Below are 22617 nucleotides of genomic sequence, written 5' to 3'. Positions count from 1 at the left end.
ACTTTTGAAATCGTTCTAGAGTCCTATCTTCACCTGCTTCAGGGTCCCTTTGCTAATTACCAGACACTTGACCTTGTTGGTCAACCAATTGAACTAATAAATCAGTCATACGATTGATAGCTGTAGCTACCTGGTCCCCTTCTTCACTTTTAAATCCCTGTTTCTAATTTTCTACAGATCTTTGTTAATCTTCTTGATCCCGGGCTTGCCTAGATCCACGCCTACGGCCTCGACCATGTTGTCGTCTACCATCCATTATTCTTCACTGTCTAGGGTCCCAGTATTATAACTAATGGGGTAAGTACGTATTTGTATATAATAGATACTTATTCATAATCAAAAGTCAAAGGAAAATAAAAATAAAAATCATGATAGGCGAGTGAAAACACAAAGCATATAAAATGTCAAAATTGAAATAGAGTCAAAGTCAAAGTTGGAGTCAAAGTCAATGTCAATGTCAATGTATATTCAAGGACTAATATCAGTTATTTACATGCTAACAAGGCCAAAAGTACTAAACACAAGGCCCCAAAAGTGCAAACATAGTCCATCAAGCCATATCATACAAAAGCCAAAGTAAATAGTCAAAAGAAAACTGTACAACCACTGAGTCACCACATCCCCCTACCCTTCTTATTTACAATGTTCAAAATCATCCAAAATGATAACCTAATAGTCAAGACTTAGTCCGCCGTGGAACTATATGACCTCCCATCTTGGGCAGGTTCAGCTCCTGTGTTGTCTCCTACATTAGAAGCCTCGTCACTTAATTCTCCAAGTAGATCTCCACAAACATTCAAGATAGACTCAGCTCTAGACCTCACCTTCATTGCTCCCCTTACCAGTCGCTCCTGGGTTTCTCCAAGTTCCACACAAAGATCATTGGCCCTTTCTTGGCCCTCAATCACATTAGCCTCAAGTTCCTTAATCCGGTCAACTTGCATTTTCATAGTTTTCCTTAATTGATTCAATTCGGCTTCAAGTCTAGCATTATCATCCGCTAGCACCTTCCTTTCCTTCACAACAGTCAAAACTACTTGGTTGGGATAGGCGTAGGTATGTCAACACTCGCAACGCCGATTGCGGTTAGTTGGACTCCAATGTACGGCAGCTCCTCCTGGCCTGATCTGGTACCTAATCATCGGTAATGGATTACAGGGCTGCCCGCTAACCTAACTATCCCTAGGGCTACAAGGTCCGTCCATCCTACACAAAGTATATATAAAAACTTAAGTACTCTTAACTAAAGGAAAAATGATACTTATAATCTTAAGCTCAAAAATTTATAATATGCCCAGACCAATTCAAACCCAAGCTCTGATACCACCTGTAACAGCGCTACCTCATCCTAGGGTGAATCCTAAGGATTAGCGAACTGCCTGTCCAACTCTCGCCAGGACTCAGTCAACTAATGAACCAGCATCTTAAGAAAACTAACTAAATATTTTCAAAGTAAAGGTTACAAACCATAATGGAAATATAATCGTCACGCCAACTTCCCAAATTTAGAATATAAAGTTAAATGTCAAACTTACAATTCCAAACTTAATTTACATAATAAGTGCCCAACTTACAACTTTAAGTTTACAAGAGTCAAAGATAAAGTCTTCTAAACAAAAGGATTACAACCCAAAGTACAAGTTCAAGATAAGATTTAAGACTACGAAAGTTCCTGACAGTAGTCTCATCACAAACCTGTTAAGGAAAACAAAAGGGAGCGGGGTGAGCTAAAACTCAGTGAGGTCCAAATAAACATATAGGCACATATCCAATTAGAGGTGTAATATAAACAAGTAAACATCGTGTAATTCTGGAATAATTTAGTCACAATTCAATTCAAGGATACATGTGGCTTCCAAAAGCCAGATCCACTTCAGCTTGATCGTATCGAGAATCCATTGACTCTCCGTCAACGTTTGCATTTAAAAAAATATAATATCCATAGAACACCACTTTCTCTAAATTTCGTCTACCAGTCAACCCCCTTATTGGGCCCAAACACCTCAAACAGTATAATTAGGTAATACTTGAGTATACTAGTTTCCGAATTTCAGTAAATAGTCCCCAAGGTTCATCGATTTTCTCGATCAAACCCTTGTTGGCTCGATACATCCGACTCACCTACGAGATTGGATACCCAAATAGTCACAGTAGTCAATGGGATATCACCCAAATGACGTATAGTCAAATATAGAGAAATCACATATTAAATTATCAGTATACAGAGCCTCAGTAGAATCGAAGGAGGTCGAGTATGATAAAGTACACGCTCACCTCGAGTTTGTCAAATCAAATGTTTAGATCAAACAATCACAATTCAGATATCTCGTATTGACAGGTAAGAGGCAATGGAACACTCACCTGTTAAGAAATTCAGAGCTTGTCCATCAAGTCCCGTGGTTACCCTCACCTTCGTTTCCCAACCCTTGGACAACGAGTAAAAGTCATTAAAGATTCATTTGCCAACCCAAACGTAAGTTCATTAGGTGACCAAGTGGGTTGTTAATCGACTCAATTTACCATGCAAGTTAAACAAAAAATGTAGGAAAAATTCATAAGAAAATGAGTTTGACAAGTGCAAAAAAGTTGAGCAAAAGAAAAATCTCATTCAAGTTCAAAAGGGCTTTCGAGGGTAAAACAGTCGCGCACGCGCAGTTTCAGGAAAATGGCCATATCTCACTATAGACAAGTCGGAATCCCTTACCGTTGGTGGCGTTGGAAACTAAACTCGTAGGGCTTTCCAACGGTATAAAATGCAAACTCTAGTTCCTCTCCTATCAATACCAAAAGTTCAGGGAAGTTGACTGATTTTCCTGTACTGATCAGCTCGAGACTTTGACAAAAATCGCCCTAATCCTCCTTCTTAACCTCATTGATTTTGGTTCAAATTCGTCCAATTCAATTTCCTAAAATTAATGTACAAGGGTCAAGTTACATAGCACTAGTTAAGTTTAAAATTCAACACACAAAATGCTAAAATGAATCAAGGCAATCCAGGCAACAAGGAAGAACAAAACAGTCCGCTACCTTGCCAAACAACCAATTTACTTGTTCCATTTCACCTTAACTCACACATAAGTTTAAACCAATGTTTATCCAAGTTTCTTAAGCTTAATTAAGGTTCAATAAGTCACAAAGATCATGGAAAAACCTCCAATCCATGGCTGGCCAGCAAGGAGAAAAGAAAATAGTCCCAAGTTCACATTTACCACCAACCTCCATCCTTTCATTATTTTTAACTTAAACAACATTCCAAGAGTTATTTCTAACTTTAAGAGGGTTCATAACATGCTAATACATGAAGAAAAACCACAAACAAAGCTTAAGCAAAAAATCAAACACATGGCATGCCATGTATCCAACCTTACTTCCACTTAATTAGCTCAAGGAGTTTAACCACAAACAACATAAACTCAACTTCTAGTTTGTCATCAATACGTTAAACACTTGATATTAAATAATAAAGCTAAGGTTTAAGGATCATTCACCTTTCTTAAATGAAACTTAAATCACCCAAAAGTCCACCAAAGCAAGAGTTCCAAGTTTGAATCACAAACAAGCCTTGAAGATAGTTTACTCAACTAACTAAGGTTCCCTGTCTTTTGGTTTTTCCTCAAAGTCCAAACTAGGGTTTCAACAAGAAAATGGAGTTTTTTCTTCTCTCTTTGGAGCTTAAGAGAGTCGGCCAAGCTAAGGAGGAAAATAGAGCAAAAAAAGTTTAAATTTTGCTAATTTCCTTGGTCAATTGGTTTGAGTGGTTGGGGCATTGACACTTCACCCAATTTTGGCCATTCCTTCCCTTAAACTTTGCCAAATAATGTTTCTACCCTCTAAGTGCTTCAAATGTCTAATTAGCACCTTTAAACTTTCACATAAGGTTTCAAACACAATTAAAAGGGTATTTGGTCCTAGTGCATAGAGCGAAATAAAATGATACCAATTCAAGAAGATGTTACAATTCATATAGAAAGACAATGCAATGCAACACAAGGAAATGTTACAATTTATTTAGTCTTAGGGCAATGCAAATAATTTAGGAGAACTTATATTTTTAAGTGAGGGTTCTCACATTTTCTAACCTTGAGATGAACTTGATAGCTTTGATATGAGTTTTTCTAGCTTTGATATGAGCAGTTCTAGCTTTGATCTGAATTTTCTAGGTTTGATATGCGATTTTCCAATTTTGGTTGAAATTTCCAACTTTAGGGTTTAAATTTCCAACTTTGATGGAGTTTAGTTGGACCTTTTTAATGTCAAAATTTGATAGTTTTTGATGCCTAGAATAGGTACCACATAGGCCCTATAACATGTAATCTTGATTGACTATGAATTTGCCATGGAATTAGGGTTGAATATTGAATGGTTAACTTGAAGAATTGGAGGACATATTACTGGATTTTTCTCCTTGTTGGTTAAGTGAGCGAGAGTGAAAGTTAAGATTTAATTGAAGATGATTTGGACTTACTTTGCTTGAAGTTGCTTTACACATAAGTTGGAAGTTTAGCTAGAGAAACTTGAGGACAAGTGTAGACACCAAAATTTTAATGTTTATTTAATTCAATTTTAGCTTTATTCTTTTATTTTTATTTTTATTCTTTTATTATTTATTCTTGTTTTCATTTTATTATTTTATGTTAATTGATTTAAGTTTGCAAAATAGTAATTAGTGTTTGTTTTTATTTTGGTACATTAAGGTTCATCATTTTCTTTTCTTTTTAAAACATTTTTTGCACTAAAGCTCAGGAAAAGAAAATTCTTACAACAAAAATTCTAATCTTTTTATCTTTTCAATTTTTCGTTTTTAAATAAAATAAAATGATTTGTTGCAAGATAAAAAAAAAGGGGGGGGGGATGTACATTTGTTAATTATCCTAAATTTGTTTGGGAAGAAAAATTAAATTTGGAACACATGCAAACTAGACAAGTGTGTTAGGGGATCATTAGACAAGTGTCTTGGGTTTTAGCATAACACATGTAAGGGGGGTAGGTGGTTAGGACACTTGGAAGTTTAGGAAAAATGTGAAAAACAAACAAACAAAAAGAAAACGGAAAACAAGAAGCTACGGGCTGGGGTTGAAAAAAAAAAGCAACGGGACAAGGAGAAGAAAAAAGGTTTAGGAGGGGAGGAGATAGAGAGGAAATCGAGAGGAAAAAACTGAGAAAAAAGAAAGGGAGGAAGGGACTGGAAAGCAAGAGAAGGAGGAGAAAAGCTACGGGGGAGGAAGTGAGGAACGGAGGAAAAAGAATGAAAAAAGAAGAGTTTCAGAGAGGAAAAACTGCAAGTTTCAGGCTGTAGACGAGGGAAAAAGAAAAACAGAGGGAAGGAGGGAGAAACCGGAAAGAAAAAGAGAGAAAAGGGAGGAGGGGAAGTGAAGGAAAATTAGAAACACAAGGAGGGTTCATCTGAAGAGCAGCCGGAACTGCCGCCACTCGCAAGAAGCTGCCACCACTTCACCGGAATCCACCACCATCTCCTGTGAATCTTCACCGAGAGAAAGTACTGTAAGGCTTTCCTTCTCTTTTCATACCTTTAATTTTTGCTAGCAAATAGATGAAAATGAGAGTTATTGACTTGCTTGCTTTTCTTCTTCTTCTTTTAGCAAAAATTTTTATCCTTTTCTGATGTTTATGCATTCATGTGGAGCGGCTGTAATTTCTGTTGCTTGTAAGAAAGTGATTGGGTTGCTGCAAAATCTGGGTTTTGCTACTGCGCAAATTAATGAATCAGTTCAGTCCAAAACTATTTCCTTCTTGCAGTTTACTTGCGTTTTAGGTAGGATAGTGTTTGATGGTTCTTTCTTTTCTTGCCATCTTGTTCCTAGAATCTGTTTTCTCCCCCTAAAAGCGAGGAACCTGTCTGATGTTGGGTGCTTTTGCTGTGAAAAATAAGAATGAATGTTTGCGTGGGTTTTGTTCCAAACAATGTTGTGGTTCCTCCCTGTTTCATGGTATGACAATGGCAGTCCATACACTTGGTTCCTCCCTGTTTTGATGACCTGCTATGCTTAAGACAAAAACCAATGGAGTTGCAGCAAAGCCTCGATTAAGCTACATGAAAGTTTTTGGGAAAATGCATACTTTTTGTCCCCTCTCTACCCTAGATTTCCTTTATTGCATGTTCAACCGTGTGTTCATGATGGTTTTCTGGAATCTAATGAATGTGGGTTCAAAGCTATGTTTAAAATCATTGCAAGCTTCTTGGCTTGCTAATAAGTTGCAGAGAAAATGCCTGCTGCACTTTTTCCTTTCTTTTGCTGTTTATTTCTTTTTATCCCTGATGGTCAACTCAAATTCTCTGCTTTAATCCTGCAACAAAATGTAGCGTTTGATTTAGTTGATGATTGAGACTTGTAGCGTTCGTTTGTTTTGATCTAAAATCTTGATATTCGGTGGACTTGTCTGCGTGATGAAATGAAAAGAAAGCCACGGCTGGAATGTTGCAGAGGAAATTGACTTTGATACTTGCATGCAAAATACTTCCAAAAGTTGCATTTTAACCCCTCAAGTTTTCCCTTGTTTCACTATGGCCCAAAAATTGGGAAAATTAATCACTTTTGCCCCTTTAACATGTTATTTTTCTTTGGTATGTCTTAATGTGTTTTTTGGACAGATTATTCATAAGTCTTAGGAGAGAAATTGAAGGTTTGATAATTTTTGATGGGTTTATAGTTTTAATTTGGATTTTAGTACAATTTTGGGTAATTTTGTTGTTTAATTATAGCAAATGGGTTTTCATTCATTTTGTGAAATTTAGCATTTGGTTTTGATAGTTTTCACCTTAAGCCCTTAATTTTAATTTATTTCATTTTAGACCCTTAATATTTGTAATAATAATGATTTGACCCCTCAAACTTCTTTAATTCTTCCAATCGGGTCCTTGCCTGTCTTAATTTGTTGAATATGGGTTGTTTACTTTCATTTGAATGCTTTGATTGATTCACTTTCGTATTTATTTCTATTTCTTGTGATTATTTGTTAATTACTGTCACGTGACATCCGCCGTATTCTCAAGTCCCATTCAAGAATACAAGACACATTTAACGAGACTAAACTTCAAAAGTATAAAATAATATAACTAAATAAAGTGCGATACAAATGTCTATAAAAGATAGTCTACGAATATCCAATAAGTTCGTACAATTATTCTCGGATTGAAACAACAGGAAACGGATGCAAATAAATTAACAACTAGAAGTAGCTAACTTGCCAACTTCTATTCATTTAAAGCTAATAAAAGTTGTCCTCAGGGTCTTCTATGTAAACCAATTCATACTCTTCAGAATCTGCAAGGATAGTAAAAGTGAGTTGAGCGACAAATCGCTCAATAGTTAATATCTACCCCTCTGTTGGACCATGCACTCTTAACTTTATAGATACATATATTGATATAAATCAAATCATTTGCACACTGTTCACATCCATGCTCATGAAAGTAACGTTGTTTATAAAACAATCAGTAGTAACCAGTGGCAAGCACTTTAAAAGCACCTTATTGATAACTGTACATGAAAAATCATAACGTCATAAATCATTTCATGACAATTCATAAGTCTCTTCATATCAATTCATAAATCGTTTCATATCAGGTCATAAATTATTTCATATAAGCTCATAAATCATTTCATATCAACTCATAAATCATTTCGTATTAGCTCATAATAAGTACATGTAATGACCGGCTACTGAGTACTCAATCTAGAGATTAAACCCCTTCTAGGTGAGCGACCAATAGGTTTCATAACTATCAATTGGTCTCTTTTCATACATGGGTCAATCGGCCGTGTGACAGCCCCACCTTCCCCTAAGGCGAACCAAAGGGGTTAGCGGACTGCCTGCCCAACTCTCGCCAGGACTAACGGGACAGTGTAAAGCGATCTAGCACGTTTCGGAACATACAAGCGCACTTAGTCAGGTCAAAATTACAAAATAAAAAAAAATGAAAACAGAGTCGGCCATGAATAGTAACCGACACGTCAAAATCCAACCAAGCATCAATCAAACATATACATCTTAAAATTTAGCATTTACATACCAAAAGGGCATACCCAAGTTGTCCAACAAGTTTATACAAGTACGGTTTGCAAATTACAACTCAACATTTTTGGTTGGATCAAAATGCGCTTAGAGTTTGCTCAAAAGAGCTATTCAAAATTTCATTCACATAAGCTCAACTCGGCAACCAACATTCATGGACTTTCCAAAAGTGTTTATATTCCTGTAAGGAAAACAAAAGGAATAGAGTGAGTTTACGCCCAGTGAGTTACTATCACTCAAGCAATCAATTTCATAGAGGCATAAAGCGTTCAATAAAGAAGTAAACCCAGATCACACATTAACAAAATGGGTAAAAGGATACGGAAGGCTCTCAAGAGCCCCTTTCCTCGCTTGTATACTTGATCGGACTTCATTGACCCTCCGTCAATGTTTACAAAGTAACCAACCGTAGGCTCCACTTTACTTCCATTCCTTCCACCCAATATTCCCCTATCGGGCCCGAACTCCAAACAGTGTAAATTTGGTAATACTCGAGTATACCGGAATCGAGAGTCTCATACTACAAGATTCCATATAACAGTCCCCATGGCTCGTCAATTTTCACGACCAAGCCCTCGCCGACTCGATCCAATCGACTACCAATGGGGTTGAGCTCAGTAGTAACAGTAATGGCCGTTGGATACTCATCCATACCACACCCAATCCAGTATTTCATGTACTATTCAAGTACCACAGTTAACAGTCATATATAATACAAAAGGGGTGAGGGCGATCAAGTACACCCTCACTTTAATCAGTTTCACCGGTGCAAATAAGACTTCAAGGCATCAAGTTCAAATATAACAAAGCCACATTGTAAACAAACAAGTGAGTAGTATACTCACCAAGCAAGCAAATGATATTTCATATACTTCTGCCCAAAGAGCGTCTTGATTACAAGTTATAAACCAATTTCCACATACTACCGAAAATAAGGCTTCATTAGCACGTAAAAGTACTAAAGTAAGCTAAGGAAAATCCGAAAATGAAAGTTAAGCTCTAAGACCTAAAAACAGTTTTGACGCCATTAAGCGTATTGGGCACAACTGGCACTACGAGTATCGGATGGATGTATACTATACACCGTTTCGAAGCTAACAGATAGGGATACAATGTTGAAGAAGGACACTCAGTCCAGTTTGTAGTGCAACTAGGTCAAAAGATCAATAAACCAAACCAGAACTGCATAAACAGGTTAATAAACCGCATTCTGGTTAAATCATCATTAGTCAGGCTACCTAAGTCCAATTCAAGTGATTCCAAAGCCATCCGAAAGCTAAGATACCAGGATATATTTCTTAAGAAGACATCCACAACCAAATAAATCGTATTCCCAATCAAATTAACCAAATACCAAAGCTGATTACCAAGTTCGGACAGAAACAGGCCAGCAGGGGTATTTCAGTCTTTTCATAGGTTACGTTGCTCCGATTGGCCTGAAATTTTGCAGGAAACTATAAAATATCATTCCATACAAATTTTATGTTTTAACCCAAGGCTAATTCGGTCTTTAACTATGAGGAACAAGAATAGTTGAATTGAAACCCTAAATCCGAATTTTTCCGTTCAATGCGGAAATTTTCCGCAAACAACCACAATTTACGCATTCTAGCTTCATTCTAGATCATTTTCAACCATCATACAAGGCCACACAATAGGAATCATATGAAAATAGAAAAATCATGATTAAATAGAAAATGCACCAAATTCTACCAAAAGTCATGAAACAACACCTAAAATCATCACTTCACCTCACACATGTCAATAATTAAGCATTATTGAGTTGCAAGAAAGGTCCCTTAGTTACTCACCTTAACAACCCAAGAACAAGAGCAACTTAGCACCTTAATCCTCCAAACTACTTCACTAATCACCTCACAACCACTCACTTAAGGGTTTTTATGGAGTAAATGCAAGATTAAACGGTTGGTTTGTTGGATTTTAGCAAGATTGAAGCAAGAAATTGGAGAGCTTTTCCTTTCTTTCTTCCTTGGAGAGGGCTGGCCACAAGCTTGCAAATTTTGGGTGATTTTTGGGTCAATTTTTGATTTATTTGGTAAAAGGTGAATAGTGGTCAAAAGTAAGACTTAATCATATGGTGACACTTGTCACCCTATTTAATGCATGCATATCCCTTTGTTTCCTCAACTCTAATCCATATGGTATCCTCTAATTATCTCATAACACCCGATAAATTAAACCCAGTATCCAAAACCTAACCTAACTGGCCGAATTTTACAGAACTTTCCGCACTAGCGGGTCCCACGTCCGATATACGTTCTTAATTTCTCAAAAACTAACCGATATTAGAAAAATCATCTAAAAACTATATTTACTCATAAAAATTATCTAGAAAATTTTCTAATAAAGAAAATGCAGAAAAGCATGTAATTAAATAAAATAAAACCTAGAAACTGAGAAAATTTACGGGGTCTCACAAGCCGGACTTTATACCAGGCTACCATGACAATTAGACAGGACTATAACCCCTACCATGTATTCCATGACTGTTTTGAGCTTTACTTGTCAAAAATCCATTCCACATGTCACATACATAGATCTTTGATTTCATAAAAGATTCAGCTCGTTTGGTATATAATAACGTATCAAAATATTTCAAATAAGTCACATGGTTCATTTTTGTATAGGAAAATATAAGTTTCATAAATATCCAAATAAAACATTTAATCAAATACATTCTGAGTCAACACAACAAAATAGGATTGAAAACAGGAATTTCATTTTGCATCTTTGAAATCTCAGAAGGGTAAGTGTGACGCCCCCGCTTCTCCCAAGGGCGAACACTAGGGTATCGGCGGGACGCCTGCCTAGCTCGCGTCAGGACTTGAAATTTCAAAACAATAAAAACTAAATAAACCAAGAGCGTACTATTCACAATATAGCCAACTCCAAAAGAGTTCTATTTACATCCCCAAAAGCAGCTAATCAAACCACTATATTACATTATGATAACAACCAGCAGAAAGTAGACCCTAAAGAGGGTCCTTATACAAACCACCAAAACAAAAATAACCATCTTAATTGTCCAACTATTACAAGCAAACCTAATTGTACTAGTGAATGTGCCAAGGAGTTCCCCATGTCGTCCCCTGCTAAAGAAAACAAAGGAAACGGGGTAAACTATGTGCTTAGTAAGTAAACAGGGGTAAAATCGTAAATTGCACATTTAGATAAACAACTATTTCACAAAATGTAAAGTCAAGTGCAAAAGTAACAATACAAATGAAGGATACAGGTTGGCTCCAAAGCCAAGTCGTTTGCCATGCGTGACCTCCTGCCGACACTCCGTCGACCACAAATAAGGTCCGTAGAACTCCACTTGTACTCCCACCTAACACCTTATCACCCTCACTGGCCAGTCACCTCACAAACTTGCTCGAGCGAACGAAACGAAATTGAACTTGCTTTGCAAGCTCGGTTCACAAACTTGGTTCACAACTTGAACCTACAAACTTGGTGACCGCAAACTAGGTTGGATTGGCTTCGACCAAGTCCCGGCTGGCTCGAATAGTCCATCTAGGTCGGAAGATCGACCCCGACTCACAAACGTCACCCCGAGCTACAAGCTCAAGGGGTTCAAACCCAAAATAATTCATTTAGACATGTCATGTATAAATAGGCATGTAAATTAGGGTTTAGGTCGAGTGCGATAAAGTACACCCTCGCCTAGGTACCCTTTTATTCACCTTAACCACATAAGCAAGTCATATATATACAAAACGGCCCGAATACTTACTCAAAGAACCAAGATAGCAAAAGTACGAAAATAGCGTCACGAAGGATAGTTAGTAGTAGGCCCCACCGGCTCCGCCTAGTTCACCACCGTCTGAAATAGAAGATTGCATCACGTTATATCACAAACGGCTACTAACATGCCTAAAACAAACAAAACGGCAAAATTGGCACGTGCAAGTGCGGAAACGGCAAACGAAAACGTAAACAGCCGGCAACGGAAATGGCAGATTTGGCACCTAGGACCGTTTTGATCGAATTCCAGGCTACGATTATCGGATCGAAGTGCATGAGGTACCGTTACGAAGCTAAGAAGAAGGGCTACAAATTTCATAAAGGCACCTCAAGCTGGATCTCAATGGAACTAGGACAAAAATGTGCAAAACAGTTCCAGCCATTTCATTTCGGGTTACCAAACAGGCCCTGTTTGAAAGACCATAACTCATGACTCAGAAATCGGAATCAAGAAATTCCAGAGGCGTTAGAAAGCTTATTCATAAGGATATAACTTTTGTGTTTTGACCAAAAGCTGAATAAGTATGGAGTATAGGGAAAAAGAGGTTCAAAGTTCCTGTCAGAACTGTCCAAATTCGAAGGCAGTTCTGACAACCGATCTTGTTTTGGTCATAACTGAAGCTACGGAACTCGGATTTGGATGCACTTCATACTTTTTCGAAGCTAAGACCAAGATCTACATTTCTTATGAAGGGATCAATACCCAGTTCGTACGTTATCAAGACGGACAAAGCATGGTCAGAAGCAAAATTAAAAAACGTAACACAATCCAGTGTTCAAAACAGGAGTGAGTGTTTTGGCTATAACTCAGGATCTAATGATTGGATTGGGCTGAAATTTTTCAGGCACAACAAGGACTTAATGGGTTACAACTTTCATGTTTTGAGAAACTTCTGAATCAGCACACAACATAAAGAAAAACAGAATCCAAGTTCAGATTTGTGGACTGCCCTGTTTCCAGTTTTGCCGGTTTCGCGCGCCGTAACCGCACAGTCCGTTTCTATGGTTCTCATACAAACCTTCAGGCCAAATTCATACCAAATAAACACACATAAACACCTCCTATTTACTCTACAAGAAAACCGAAATTCCTTTCCCAATACTAACCATAATCTAGGTGCTAATCCTACTAATTTTTCTGGTTTCTCCACCTAATCAATTAAACCCTAAGCACTTAAGCCTTAACCCAACCAACCTAACTTTCCTTTGACTTAGGGTTTCATGACCAATCTGGAATTTGCTACTTACCAACCATACAAATGAAATCAAGGCATCAAAGATGCCATTAACAAGCCAAAATGCAACCAAACCAAATCAACTTAATGAACCAAGGAGCAAAAACCCTAACCTTTCATAGCCTTAACCGAAATTTGGCAGCAAGAAACCACTACAATAAACCATTAAACTACACAATAATCACCACATAAACCATACAAATTCATAATTACAACAAAACCATCACTTCACATGGTTTCAAGACTTAATCACAAGAGTTATCTTTCAAATCAAATGATTTACCTTCAATCCAACCTTGTTGATGATTAACCCACAACAATCAAGTAGCAAAGATGTTGTCTTCAACTCCAAGACCAAGATGGAAGCTAGAAGAAATTGAACTTGGAAGAACTTTCCCTTTCTCTCTTGCTCTCTCTCTCTCGGCCTCTCACTCTCTCTTTCTCTTTAGTTTATTTTGTTTTGTTTCTAATGATTATCTTGCATAAGAAGATGATACATATAAGTCAAAGCCATGGAGGATATTTTCCATCCTAACCAATCACATAAAAGTTCCTCAATTGCCCTTTTAACCCCTTGCACTCCAACTTTACATTAAATCAACTCTAGCCCTTAAACATTTATTTTCTCTTTCTTACTCCTTTCCCCTCAAACATTTATAATCTTTCAATTAACTCCATAGGTTACTAACTTAATCTAATCCAAAACACTTGACCACACTTAATTACTTTACTAATCACCCTCCTACATTAATCACCTATACTTAAACATACTTTATCCCACATAAAAGCAATTAAACAATAACCTTTTTGTCAAGGGCAAAATTAGGGTTTAAACCCAACTTAAAACTTCTAATAAATCATAACACTAGAGGTTTTACTCATTTAGGGTTTCTAACCTTCTTAAACTTATTTAACCTATATAAAATGGATCAATTCCTATACTTACCCACACTAAAACACACACTAGCATAACTAACTTTAACCACCACTCGAACTTATGATTAATACAAAAACTAGGGTTTCAATCCTAACCCCAACTTAGGGTTTTTACCGCACAAATAATGAATATAACCTAATATCAAACTAAAGAACTGACCGGGGTCTCACAGTAAGTACCACCTACCTTCGTTTGGCTGCTCGAGTGGAACTATCTTAGATCTTTTAAACTGGTACTGTACCTATCAAATGCATAGGTTTCCTAATTAGTTGTTATTTCCTATAAATGCATAAATATACAAACTCTAAGTAAGTCAAAGATTCATGTCAAGACCATTATATGAACCCTAATAGCATTTTCCCTAAATTGGATGATTTCTATTTTTGGAAAGTTTCCTAATTTGGAAAGTGTCTATTTTTAGAAAATTTTCCATTTTTGGAAAGTTTCTTAATTTGAAAAGTTTCCCTTTTTGTAAAGTTCCCTAATTTAAAAGAAAGTAATTATTCATATTCATGTTTACTATCTTGACTATTATTTTACTACACATATTTATAATTTATAATTATTCATTATTATTATCGTCCTTGGCATCGCTACTTTATTTTATTACTACTTATATATATATATATATATATATATATATATATATATATATATATATATATATATATATGTTAATAAGTTACTGTTACCTTTCACTTTATTTCTACTTTTATACATGTGTAGGTGTTATTATTATTTATGTATACATGTACATATATAAATATATTGACTTATTATAGTTATTGTCTTAGTTTGTTCCACTCGTATTTATATTTATATTTTTTTTATATTCTTAATTTATTTCCTCCATGTTCATATTGTTATTATTCTTACTATCATTGTTTCATTAATTATTATTTACTATTATTATTATTATTATTATTATTATTATTATTATTATTAGTGTTATTGTTAGAATTATTATTATTATGCTTTTGAGCAATTTGTTTAACAATCTCGAACTTATTTTACATTGTCTAATTTAACTTAATGAGGCTAGATTAAGATGTTTTATATTTTCATTTAAATATCTTATATGTACTTAATTAAATATAAGCTTAAATAACTAATCTTTACTTCGAAAATTGTCTTTAAGTTGGGTTTTGAAATCTAGTTCCTATGTTAGTCCTAAAAGGTGGGCTAATTTTATCTAACCTTCAACTATTAGGCACTAATTAAACCTCTACTATATACTTATACACATTTTTCTAATTCTGAAATTTTTTTTTTCTTTCTCTTGTTGAACCATGGTCGCCAGCAAGTTTGGCGACCCATTACTTGCGGCCAACCATTTGCTTTGCCTATTGTCGCCAGCAAGTGCTAGCGACATCATCTTTCAATTTTTTTTTATATTTCTTTTCGGTCGGCCAACCTTTGCAATTTCCTTTCTCTGCCACCATTGGCGGCTGCCCCACTTTTCCCCCTTTTTCCTTCTATTGCGTTGCAGCAAAAGAGAGCAGCGGCGGCTTCCCTTCTTCTTCTTTTTTTCTTCAACAGATTTGGGAAACCTATTCCCCTAAGATTAAAATCTGACACCCTATTCCCACTAGTCCAAATAAGAATCCTCTTAAATCTCCTATAGAAACACATATATCAATATATATATAACAATAATATATATCCATAAAATCTCTAGGACAATTAATACACTAGTAGAACTTAAAAGAGAAGTTTTGCGTGAATTTGGGACTTACAGGTTTGGGTGTCTAGTCGTCTGACTGATTAACAGTGATGCCTGTTTCTCCTTATCTACTCTTTGACGGCTCTAGGGGAGGCAGACAAAAGAAAGGTAGGGATGGTGTTATTTTTCTTTTTATGGTTTCAATAAAATCCTAAACCCTAGCACTACCCACTAGTAGGTGGTATAGATAAGAGTTTTAATTTATTAGGAACCCTTATCCCATCCTATAGTTATTTTATTTTTTTCTTTTACCTATATTAATTTTTACCTTTTTAATTAATTGGGGAAAAAAACTAATAAAACAGGTGCCAAGAAAAACGTGGATTTTACATTCTACCCCCCTTACAAAAAGTTTCGTCCTGGAAACTTACGTACCTTGATCAAAAAGATATGGGTATCTATTCCGCATGTCCTCCTCTAACTCCCACGTTGCCTTTCTTGATATATGATTCGTCCATTGTACCTTCACGTAGGGTATGGTCCTTCTCCTTAGAACTTGGTCCTTCCGATCCACAATTCTTAAAGGAACTTCCTCCATTGATAAATTCTCCCTCACTTCGATGGGTTGATCCTCCAAAATATGGCTTGGGTCTGATACATACTTTCTCAGTTGGGAGACATAAAAAACATAATGTATCCTTGATAAAGTAGGTGGGAGAGCCAATCGATACGCTAGAAGTCCAACTTTATCCAATATTTCATAAGGTCCTACATACCTCGGACTTAACTTGTCACTTCTTCCAAATTTCATCACTCCCTTGGTAGGGGATACTTTCAAATACACCTTTTCTCCCGGTTGAAACTCTAAAGGTTTCTTTTTGGAATCGGCCCAACTCTTGTTTCGGTCCTGAGCTACTTTTAATCTTTTCCAAATAATCTTAATTTTCTCCAAAGTTCGTTCCACCAAATCAGGGCCAGTGATCAACTTCTCACCTACTTCATCCCAATATAAGGGGAATCTACATTTGCACCCATATAATGCTTCAAACGGTGCCATACCTATACTGCTATGATAACTATTATTGTACGAGAATTCCATTAGTTTCACCAACTTATCCCAACTATCCGCAAAGTCTAGAGCACAGGTTCGGAGCATGTCTTCCAGAGTCTGAATGGTTCTTTCCGACTGTCCATCCTTTTGAGGGTGGAAGACGGTACTTAATCTCGGATCAATCCCCATAACTTCTTGATAGGTCGACTAAAATCTAGACGTGAATCTAGGCTCTCGATCAGACACTATACTCACTGGAACACCGTGAACACATACGATTTCCTCCATGTATATCTCTACCAACTTCTCCATTGTTACCCCAATTCGATATTGGTAGAAAGTGGACAGATTTGGTTAGCCGATCGACTATCACCCAAATGGCATCATTATTCCTGATTGTCCGAGGCAATCCTATGACAAAATTCACTGTTACATGTTCCCATATCTATTGGGGAATCTCTAGGGATTGCAATAAGCCGGCAGGTCTTTGATGCTCAACTTTTACTTGTTGGCATACCAGACACTTCGCCACATATTCGGCTATTTCTCGTTTCATCCCATTCCACTAATAATTTCTCTTCAAGTCTCGGTACATTTTAGTTCCCCCAGGATGAATCGAGAATCTTGAATTGTGTGCCTCCTTTAGCAAGTCCTGCTTCAATCCTTCATCCTTTGGCACACATAATCTACCATCTTGTCACAAACTTCCATCATCTTTCAATTCAAACCCATCAAAGGGTTCCACTCTAAATTTTTCCTTAACCTTTGCAAACCCGTCATCAAAATGTTGTACTTCCTTAATCCTATCTATTAAAGTAGGTGCGACCACTAGGGCAACAAGTATTTGAGCCATGGAGTCCACCATTTCCACTTCAAAATTTTCCATCTGATCCTTTACCGTGGGTTCTCTTAATACCCTTAACTTCCTACTGAGGGCGTCTACTACCTTATTTGCCTTGCCTGGATGGTAACTGATTATCAAATCATAGTCCTTAATTAATTCTAACCACCTCCTCTGCCTCATGTTCAATTTCTTTTGAGTGAATAGATACTTGAGACTCTTGTGATCGAAAAAAACCTCACATTGCATACCATATAAGTAATGCCTCCATATTTTCAACGCAAATATCACTGCAGCCAATTCTAAATCATGCGTTGGATAATTCTGCTCTAAGGTTTCAGTTGGCGGGAAGCGTAAGCAACCACTCTCCCAGTTTGCATCAAAACGCACCCTAGACCATTTTTAGAGGCATCACTATAAATCACAAATCCCTCTGTCCAAGAGGATAGGGTAAGTACTGGGGTTGACACTAGTTTCTGCTTTAACTTCTGAAAACTTGTTTCACATTTATCTGTCCATTCAAACTTTGCTCTCTTTTCAGTCAACCTAGTGAGAGGCATAACAATGGTGGAGAATCCTTCCACAAATTTTCAATAATAGCCGGCCAACCCTAAGAAACTCCTCACTTCGATTACATTAGTGAGTTGTGGCCAATCTACAATTATCTCAACTTTCTTTGGGTCAACAGTGTGACGCCCCCACTTCTCCCAAGGGTATCCGCGGAACGCCTGCCCAACTCTCGCCAGGACTCGGTACAAATTTAATTCAAATTTAAGAATAACCAATCGATACTAAAAGTCGAAGATATAAAGAAAGGTCAATTCCTTAATAATCGTTCAATCCTTACATCAAAAGCTACCAAAATATCTTACATTCTCAAAATATAAAGCTTCCAAAAGTTGTCTAAACAAATACATTCAAAACTCTAATCAAAAGGGCCATCAAGTCGACCTCTCCATAATTCCTTCCATTTCATCTCCTATACCACGGTGACGCCCCCACTTCTCCCAAGGGCGAACCCAAGGGTATCCGCAGGACGCCTGCCCTGCTCTCGCCAGGACTCGGTACAAATTCAATTCAAACTTAAAAATAACCAATCGATATTAAAAGTCAAAGATATAAAGAAAGGTTAATTCCTTAATAATCGTTCAAGCCTTACATCATAGGCTACCAAAATATCTTACATTCGCAAAATATAAAGTTTTCAATAGTTGTCTAAACAAATACATTCAAAACTCTAATCAAAAGGGCCATCAAGTCGACCTCTCCATAATTCCTTCCATTTCAACTCCTGTTAAGAAAAATAAATCTAACAGGGTGAGTGAATGCTCGTGAGGCCAAGAAAACATGCAAAACACGTAACTCAAATAACAATATCATTTAAGCGAGAAATAAAATTGTAACATTCAAACAATTCACAACTTTCAATTTAATACATTCACTAAGGATACAAGAGCTCTCAAGAGCTAATTCCTACTTGCTTTGCCAAAGTTCAATCCAATACTTTCTCGAAATGACATTCCGTCACCCGGGTAGGTAATCAAGCCCGTAGAACTTCACTTCTCCAATTATGGTTCTAAGTCGACATGAGAGGTACCTCCCACCCGAATCGGTGTGGTACATACTATCAGTCAGTAGTCGATGAGACATCGCTCGAATCGACTTATGCTTTATTTATAGTTTTGAGTCGACATGAGAGGCACCTCCAACCCGAATAGGTGTAGTACATGCTATCGCTCCGAAAACCAATTATAGCACTAAGACGGTATAAGAGGTACCTCCCACCCAAATTGGTGTGGTATATGCTATCCGTTCAGAGCTCACGAGTTAAACAGATTCATGTACGATTACCAATTATTGTTTACGGTTCTGAGTCGATATGAGAGGTACCTCCCACTCGAATCGGTGTGATACATACTATCGCTCGGGGAACCGATTATACCACTAAGACGGTATGAGAGATACCTCCCACCCAAATCGGTGTGGTACATGCTTCCGTTCAGAGCTTACGAGTTAAACGTGTTCATGTACAATTACCAAATCATATATATTCAGGTCTTAAATACCATGTGATTCAAAAAGAGAGAGGACAAGGATGTCCCCATGAGTAAAATATGATTGGTCGATAAGATTTACTTCGATCGACCTCGAGTCAACACAAATGTAATTTGCAATGGCAACACTTCACTTACTTCATATAGCAATTCACTTCACACAATTTGAATATCAATTCACATAACCCAATTCAATTATAGCATCACTTAAGTGAGAACGAGTGCAATAAAGTACACACTCGTCTCAACAATTCCATAATACTCAATTAACAATTCAAGCATTTATCAATAATTCATGCACTTGACACTCACCAATCAAAAACAAAGAAGTAGTGCCCCACTTGAAAGTTCAGGCGTCCACCGTGGGATCCTCTTGAAGGTCCTCTTGAATGCCTAAACAATTAATAATGAACTATTACACACTATAGCTTAAAACCCCTAATTATCGAGGAAGATTGTACTCTTGTACAATCTAAGAAGAAATCATGAAAATGAGCCTTAATTACTCGTAAATCGAGACTCAAAAGTGGAGTTTTAATAATACCAAGAAATCTGATTTTTATCTTTGAAATCAAGTGCAAAACGGTCGAGCAATATCGAAGGAAAATGGGGAGTTCTAAAACTCAATTTCCTTTAAGTTCGGAAATTTTAGATTTGACAAGTAATCTTTGAAAAATCGTATCTCACTCTCTGTAGGTCCAAAATTGGAAAACTTTGTACCATTGGAAACTACTTCCAAAGTACTAAAAGTTCCTAGAAAACACTTTTATATGATTTCAAATGGAAGACACTCAAATTTTGGCTTAAAGTCGCTGATTTGGCTATCAAGATAGTTTTGGGGTTGGTTTTTGGCCAACTTTGAAAATTCAGTAAAATTCACAGAATGAAATCTAGCCCCTGAAATTTGAAACTCAATTAGAGTTACAATCAAAGTTTAAAGCACAACAAGCAAAACAAGAATCGGAGTTTTGAGCACCAAAATATAGCAGTTCAAAGTTACTGAAATTTCCTCACTGAACAAGGATTTTCCAGATTTGAAACATGAACTTTGGGATTTCAGTTGGGCATCGAAATGGACTCGTAATGGCACCAAATTTGGCAGTATTACCCTACCATATAAGGGCTATTTTTCTGTCAAATTTCATGTAAAAATTTGGACGGAAAGTTGGGTAACAAAGTCGCTAAAGTTCCACGATTTCCTAAGGCAAATCTGCCTTGCACTTTCGTTTTTCTTTTCTCAATCATTTGGCCAATGAAATCTTTTCAAACATGGTCCATTTATGAAGACAATGTCTAAGAGACATCAAAAAAAATGTGTTTGATAGGTGATTAACACCAAGAGTTTCGGAATAACAACTCCCAATCAAGATTAGCCATTGACCAGCCCAAATTTAGGGTTTTCAAGCAACGAGGCAGGTTTGAAATTCGGCCATAACTCACTCAATTCAACTTGGAATTGAGCGTGGTTGGTAGCGTTGAAAACTACATTCATTAGACTACAATTTCACAGAAGGAATAGTTTTAAAATTCTGTCCACAACTAGCTGATATTCGAGCATCAAATTGCAGCTCATAACATGCACTCCAGTAAATTCGTGAAACAGGACAGTTCACTCAGGTGGAATCAGGGGATACATTTTATACTGATGGAAAACTGAAAATGTCTAGTTTATAATTCTACAAACGGCACTTGATTTCGACGTCGGAGCAAAAAGTTATGGCCGATACAAAATTACTGCCAGAGAGAATCTGGTCACGTTTTCCAGTTTTGGTGAAATTTTGAAATCTCAACTTTTACCCAACCAAATCAAGTAATTTTTTGAGGAAACTTTCTACACAACCTATATTACACATTTACATCAAAATCAAGTCAATTGGACCACAAAATTTGCGCTAAAGGGGCACGGCAAAACAGGGGCAGAACTGTCCATTTTTCTCATTTCACTCCCTTTGAGTTTTCTTCCACAATACAACTTATATCCACTAGATTAAGCACTAATTGATAAGTGAATATTTAACGTATATCTTGTACAATCTAAGAAGAAATCATGAAAATGAGCATTAATTACTCGTAAATCGAGACTCAAAAGTGGAGTTTTAATAATACCAAGAAATCTGATTTTTATCTTTGAAATCAAGTGCAAAACGGTCGAGCAATATCGAAGGAAAATGGGGAGTTCTAAAACTCAATTTCCTTTAAGTTCGGAAATTTTAGATTTGACAAGTAATCTTTGAAAAATCGTATCTCACTCTCTGTAGGTCCAAAATTGGAAAACTTTGTACCATTGGAAACTACTTCCAATGTACTAAAAGTTCCTAGAAAACACTTTTATATGATTTCAAATGGAAGACACTCAAATTTTGGCTTAAAGTCGCTGATTTGGCTATCAAGATAGTTTTGGGGTTGGTTTTTGGCCAACTTTGAAAATTCAGTAAAATTCACAGAATGAAATCTAGCCCCTGAAATTTGAAACTCAATTAGAGTTACAATCAAAGTTTAAAGCACAAAAAGCAAAACAAGAATCGGAGTTTTGAGCACCAAAATATAGCAGTTCAAAGTTACTGAAATTTCCTCACTGAACAAGGATTTTCCAGATTTGAAACATGAACTTTGGGATTTCAGTTGGGCATCGAAATGGACTCGTAATGGCACCAAATTTGGCAGTATTACCCTACCATATAAGGGCTATTTTTCTGTCAAATTTCATGTAAAAATTTGGACGGAAAGTTGGGTAACAAAGTCGCTAAAGTTCCACGATTTCCTAAGGCAAATCTGCCTTGCACTTTCGTTTTTCTTTTCTCAATCATTTGGCCAATGAAATCTTTTCAAACATGGTCCATTTATGAAGACAATGTCTAAGAGACATCAAAAAAAATGTGTTTGATAGGTGATTAACACCAAGAGTTTCGGAATAACAACTCCCAATCAAGATTAGCCATTGACCAGCCGAAATTTAGGGTTTTCAAGCAACGAGGCAGGTTTGAAATTCGGCCATAACTCACTCAATTCAACTTGGAATTGAGCGTGGTTGGTA

Source organism: Coffea arabica, chromosome 1e, assembly GCF_036785885.1.
Source record: "Coffea arabica cultivar ET-39 chromosome 1e, Coffea Arabica ET-39 HiFi, whole genome shotgun sequence".
Taxonomy (NCBI): domain Eukaryota; kingdom Viridiplantae; phylum Streptophyta; class Magnoliopsida; order Gentianales; family Rubiaceae; genus Coffea; species Coffea arabica.
Note: the sequence above shows the minus strand (reverse complement) of the source record.